Here is a 6,830-nt window from a genome sequence, read left to right on the forward strand (position 1 = left end):
CGATTTACAATATACCATGTGGTGGTTGTCCGTTAGGATATTATGGAGAGACGGGAAGATCAGTGGAGCTACGGACATATGAGCACAAAAATGACGTCAGAGCTCACAGAACCTCCAACTCGCTAGTAGTTCATTTAGACCAATGTGGTCATCTTCCAGATTGGAAAAAGATAGAGGTGCTCCACAAAGGTCTAGAGAAAAAGAAAAGAAAAATAGTGGAGGCAGCCTACATTACTTCCCATCCCTGCATCAACCATAGGGAAGGGTTTATAAAATTAGCAGGAGCGGTAAGTACTCTGATTGTCAAGGAGGTAAAAAGGACAATTGAGAACGGAGGGAGAAGTGACATAGTCGGAGTCGGGTAGAGGACGGATGAGAGTATAGGAGGAGGGGAACACGGCAAGGATGGATTATATAAGCTGTTAATTTTCTGAAACTGTATGTACTTTGAGAATGTCCTGGTAAGGACGAAACGTCAGTGAATAAAACTCCAACTGTTCTTTGTGTTTAACTCACCACCCTTCCACTCATATATATATATATATATATATACATATATATACATATGTATATATATGTATATATATAAATATATGTATATAAATATATAAATATATATATATGTATATATATATAAATAAATATATATGCATATAAATATATATATATATAAATACATATATATGTATATAAATATATATATACATATATATGTATGATATATATATATATATATAATATATATATATATATATATATATATATATATATATATATATACATGGTGATGATACTCCTTATAAGAGGGATATCCTTGTCAAAGCTTACTTTTTCGCCTGCAATTTTTTTTTGTGAGGAGAATAGAAATGGGGGATAATCAGTCTTTCTGGTCCACCCTCATTTAGTCGCCCATTTTTATGTCAAGCAGAGGAGCATAGTTACTTTATTCTTGTCCTACGTCACAGGTTGATATAATACGTAAGTGAATATAAATTCTTCCATGTCAGGCAATTTAATTATATACTGAGATTAAGAATTCAGAATGAATGAATTCGAGTAATGTAATCTGTAATTAATTAAAGTAACATGAAAGAATAAAATGTCCAATATATATATATATATATATATATATATATATATATACATACATACAGGTACAATAAAATTTAAATATTTCTGTATATATCCCTGTGTCTGTATGGATCTCCATACCCACTCGATTCACTTTATCTGTCTAATTTCAATCTATGATACACAACATGTTATCTGTAACACACTCATGTTCACATTTTTTCCTTTTTCCTTTTTTTATTTTGTCGTTTGCACCTTGGTCCTACCCCTCCTTAGTCCTAACCCTCCTCCTATCCGTTTATTTAAAAAAAATTCCCCTTCTCCTCCCTCCTCTCCTCTTCTTCCCTTTATCTTCCTCCCTTTATCTTCCTCCCTTTCCTCTTGCCCACTCTCCTTCAGTTATTCCATCTTTCCTTTCTTCTCTCGTTCGTTTTACTTCTATTCTTTCTTCTGCCTCTCCTTGATATCTTCCATCCCCTCTTCCTTACCCTCCGTCTACCCCTTCTTCTACCCCTTCCTTTACTCCTACTTTTTCTTCCCCTCCTTCTTCCACTGGTTCTACTCCTCCTACTCCTCCTTTTAGTTCTTCTTTTTCCTCCTCTTTTTCCTTCTACCCCTCCTCCATCATTTCCCTCTCCTTCCTCCTCTTGTTCCCTCTCCTTTCACCCGGCCCCCGGCCCACCTCGTCATCTATCCTTCCACCAAATTACGAATGAGGGCAAAAAATTAATAGTCAGAGTCCCAAAGAATTCCCTCCATTACGAGAAACTAAATGTTTTAATGAGTTTGGCTGTGTAGAGATTGATTTCAATTCGGGCGCGGCGACTGTGCGGATGGACCAACTGGTGGTCCGGGAGTGGGTTGGACCCAGTGGCCGGATCCCGTGGTCCGGGGAAGGGGGTCATGTGACCCCATAGCCCGGGGGAGGGGGTCATGTGACCCCATAGCCCGGGGGAGGGGGTCATGTAACCCCTTAGCCCGGGGGAGGGGGTCATGTAACCGCTTAGCCCGGGGGAGGGGGTCATGTGACCCCATAGCCCAGGGGAGGGGGTCATGTTCCCCCTTAGCCCGGGGGAGGGGGTCATGTTACCCCATAGCCCGGGGGAGGGGGTCATGTGACCCCATAGCCCGGGGGAGGGGGTCATGTGACCCCATAGTCCGGGATAGGGGGCCATGGGACCTCATGGTGGGAGTGGGGAGGGGTCCATGTAAACCTCTGGACGAAGAGCGCGTGGATCCCGTGTGGGTTAGCCTCAGGGTAGCGCTGATTTAATTATTTTATATCGCTCTATCAATCCCTTCGGGGTTTGAGGTCAATTTCCTTCCGAAGAGAACAAGGCGGTTCAGGACAGAACTGCAGTGCTATATTATTCTAATGCGTTGAACAGATGAATCATTTTATTCCCGTGGTTCAACTCGCAGGTGTAGTTTTGAGGAATTTCAGACGATTTTATTCACTTAGAAGACGTGTTCCAAGAACGTGTTGAACCTCTCTCTCTCTCTCTCTCTCTCTCTCTCTCTCTCTCTCTCTCTCTCTCTCTCTCTCTCTCTCTCTCTCTCTCTATCACGCACACACACACACACACACACACACACACACACACACACACACACACACACACACACACACACACACACACACACACACACAAACACACACACACTCTCTCTCTCTCTCGTGGGCAAAGAATTGTGTGTGTTTGCGTGTAAGGCCACAGTATTACCCGCAGATCGGGCAAGTATGAGCTCTCACCCGGGAGGGTAATAGCTATTAATCATGAGTCCAGCAAGCGATTTAAGGCCATGGGGAATCACACACACACACACACACACACACACACACACACACACACACACACACACACACACACACACACACACACACACACACACACACATACACACACACACACACACACATATGCGCACACTCAAGCACCTCCCCAACACACACTTAAGCAAACACACGAGGAAACACACACACACACACACACACACACACACACACACACACACACACACACACACACACACACACACACACACACACACACAAACACACACACACACAAATAAGTTTAATGAGCTAAAGGAAAGTGCCAAGATATTGGAAATAGGCCAATGTGGTTCCCATCAACAAAGGAGCAACCAAAAATGAACCCTTGAATTATACAGGGTGGCCCAAAAGTCAGAGGATTTTAAATATTGAGCAACAGCCTTATCGTTACAAATATATGCATGAAATCTTAATAAAACATAGAAAACCTTCTCAGCAATTATATTACTTCTCTTGCGGCTTGAGCATTTGCCCCATCTTGCTTGAACAACATATCAAGCCTAAGGTTAATCAATGAAGAAATGACCACAAATTGGAACACCGCAGTGACATTTGGGCCACCCTGTAGACTTGCGTCTTTGACGAGCATGATAGCTAAAATGCGTGAGAGGATAGTGAAGAACAAACAAAATATCTGGAAGAAAAGAAGATCTTGGCAGATAGTCTGAAAGAAAAGAAAAGTCAGATACTCGTACTTCAGCTTTGTAAGTTATTACTTGAATAGCAATCTACGCACTACAAGAGAGAAATGGGTTTGGAAGTTGGGCTATATAGACCTAGACTCGGAGAAAGCCTTTGATAAGGTATCTCACAAAAAATAACATGAAAATTGAAATACACAGGAGGATTAGGGAGTCTGCTGGCATAAATGAAAGAAAGAAAGAGAGAGAGAGAGAGAGAGAGAGAGAGAGAGAGAGAGAGAGAGAGAGAGAGATAAGGGATGGTTATGAAGAACAAGATGTCAGATTGGAAGGAGGTATCTAGTGGGGTTCTACAGGGATTGGCGTTGGGACCAGAACTCCTCTTGATATTTCTTAACGATATGATGGATGGGTTAAACAGATTCCCTAATATATCTATTGTTATCACAAAGAACATGAAGAGTGTAGAAGATAAGAATGATTTGAAGTTGTTACAGGAAGATCTAGATTTCACCATTTACAATAAAAGCCTCTGCTGACAACAACACCACCAACACTTCCACCACTACCACCATCTACGCCACCACCTCCACTTTCACTATCTCCACCACCTCCACCAATACGCTCTCCACCACCACCACCACCACCTCCACTACCTCTACCACTACCACCTCCATCACTACTTCCAGCACCACTTCTACCACCACTTCCACCACCTCCACTTCCACCTCCACCTCCACCTCCGCCACTACTACCATTACTACCACCTCCACCACCATCTCCACCACTACCTCCAGCATCACTTCCACCACCACTTCCACGACCACCTCAACCGCAACCATAACCATAACCACAACTACAACCACAACTACAACCACAACCAAAAACACAACCACAACCACAACCACAACCACAACCACAACCACAACCAAAAACACAACCACAACCACAACCACAACCAAAAACACAACCACAACCAAAACCACAACCACCACCACAACTACCACCACCACAATCATCACACCATCACACATGAACACCCACGTTAATGGTACTAGCACGACTACCACCATTAACACCACTGCCAACATCCTCGTCATTCCCGTCAGCCACCAATAACAACAGTGCCACCACCACAGCCTCCTCTCTCCCCTTCGTCTGTGGTTACTTAATTCTCACTTTATGAGAATCGGTTTAGATACAACTTAGGCCATTAGAGAGAGCGACCTCATTCCCAAAGGCAAACCCGCTACCATGAATGAAGCTTATTACCATGAGTTTCTCATTATCATGAATAAGCTAATTAACATAGGTAAGCCATTTACAACGGGAACTCTATGTGTAAATAATCTTGATAGAGAAAAAAATATATTAAATCTGTTATAATTAAGATTTGACCTTGGGGTGGATATTGTCGAGGCTTCTTCATTTGTAGTATTTCTGACTGCCGCAAGGCAATGCTGACCATTTTCAAGACCTTGCTAACCCCTCAGCTCCGTCAGAAGGTGCAACCCTGGGGGACTGGTACTTGGTGTCCGGACTGCTTTCCTCCTCATACCACTTTCAGCTAGTGACATAGAAACAGTACTACACTCACACAACACAGACAACAGTCCAAAGTTTCCTCCCAGAGATATCTGTGGAAGGCCCGAGGACCGTTGCCAGCCACTGTTGGGCTGCGGGTGTTGTCGCGAAGTGATTTTTTTTCATCTGTGAGAATTACATCGAGGGGTCTTGCTGGTCGTGGCTCAATACCCATCACTAATGCCTTAAACAAAGGGGTGGTGTTGAGGAGCATACGCCAGGAGGCTCTGAGTAGCTGCAGGTAACAGTCACGGTTTGGAATCGGGATTCGAACACACAACTAAGTGAATGCGAGACCAGCACACTACCGATTACGCCACCTTGGTGAAACAAAATTTAAGCCTGGAATCATCGTTACGCTTCGAAGACTGTGGAATGCTATGGATCTTTAGCATTCCAATGGGTCCTTGGGTTAAGATAATTTTAGGAATCAATCACGGACCTAGATAACGATCTCTGTTTAATTTGTAAGTGTCGTTAGGGTCGTCAAAACACACAGGATCGCTACGACAGTTAAGAACAGTTAAAAACGAAACCGACAAAACCGTTGAAAATTCAAAAGTACTTGGAACCGTATTAGGCTTAAATATCGATGGAATCAGGCGGAAGACTTAATTTCTTTGATTTACTTTTTCGGTCCTACAGAGACTTTGGTCAGATTGGTTTTGAGATAGTCTAGGCTTGAAAAAAAAATACTACAGATGGAATGATAAAGAGACGAATAAATTAGGCTACTGACATTTAGAATATAAGAAAAAAGATCATCTTGTACGGAAGGAGTTGAAGGAGGAAGATCAAAACCCTTTCTCTCTTCCTTGCCGCCAGACGGTTTTCTTTATCACCATGGCAACCCAAAATGGGGTTATTTTGCCTCTTACCGTTGGTCGATTCTGTTCGTCTCTGTGGCACTTTGGAAGTGAAGGTTTACATCAAAACAGGATCGACGGCACCTGAGTTACGTATTCGCGGATCTGAATGGCACCGTCACTACTGGTTTTAAGGGATTAATATGTTCTGTTTTAACGGTTTGTATGTACACACACACACACACACACACACACACACACACACACACACACACACACACACACACACACACACACACACACACACACACACACACCTACCCAGAAATCGGCAAATAAGGAGCTCTGAGCTCACTGCCGTAGGGTGGTGTCTGGCTGTCTCGACAGAGACTGCAGCAGATCCAAGGTGAATACATATACATATGTATATATGTGCGCGTGTGCACGCTAGGCATCGCAGGGAGATGGCAGCTACGTTGAATATCGAGATAATGATAATACCGGCGAAGGAAGAGATGATAACCATCATCATCATCATCATCATCATCATCATCATCATCATCATCATCATCATCATCATCATCATCATCATCATATATCATACAGCATCTTCTGCTTCATCATCAAATCATCTTATAAGCATCATCCATTTCATTATAATCAGCATCGCTATGTAGTTACTGTTAATTGTTGTGGATCTGCTTGTCGAGGATTGAGACGCGCGAGTGGCTCTTGTTGGTATTGGTTGGTGTATTAGGATTTTGTTTAGTAGTTTTGTTGATTATTATATATTATATAATAGTAGATAAGATTTGATATAGTTGTATGAGGTGTATTAGATGTGGTTGTGTGATAGGTTGAAGATGTTTTATGATGTATTGTGTTTGAGTT

The sequence above is a fragment of the Oratosquilla oratoria genome, chromosome 5, assembly GCF_046742065.1.
Source record: "Oratosquilla oratoria isolate Oo_2021 chromosome 5, ASM4674206v1, whole genome shotgun sequence".
Lineage (NCBI taxonomy): Eukaryota > Metazoa > Arthropoda > Malacostraca > Stomatopoda > Squillidae > Oratosquilla > Oratosquilla oratoria.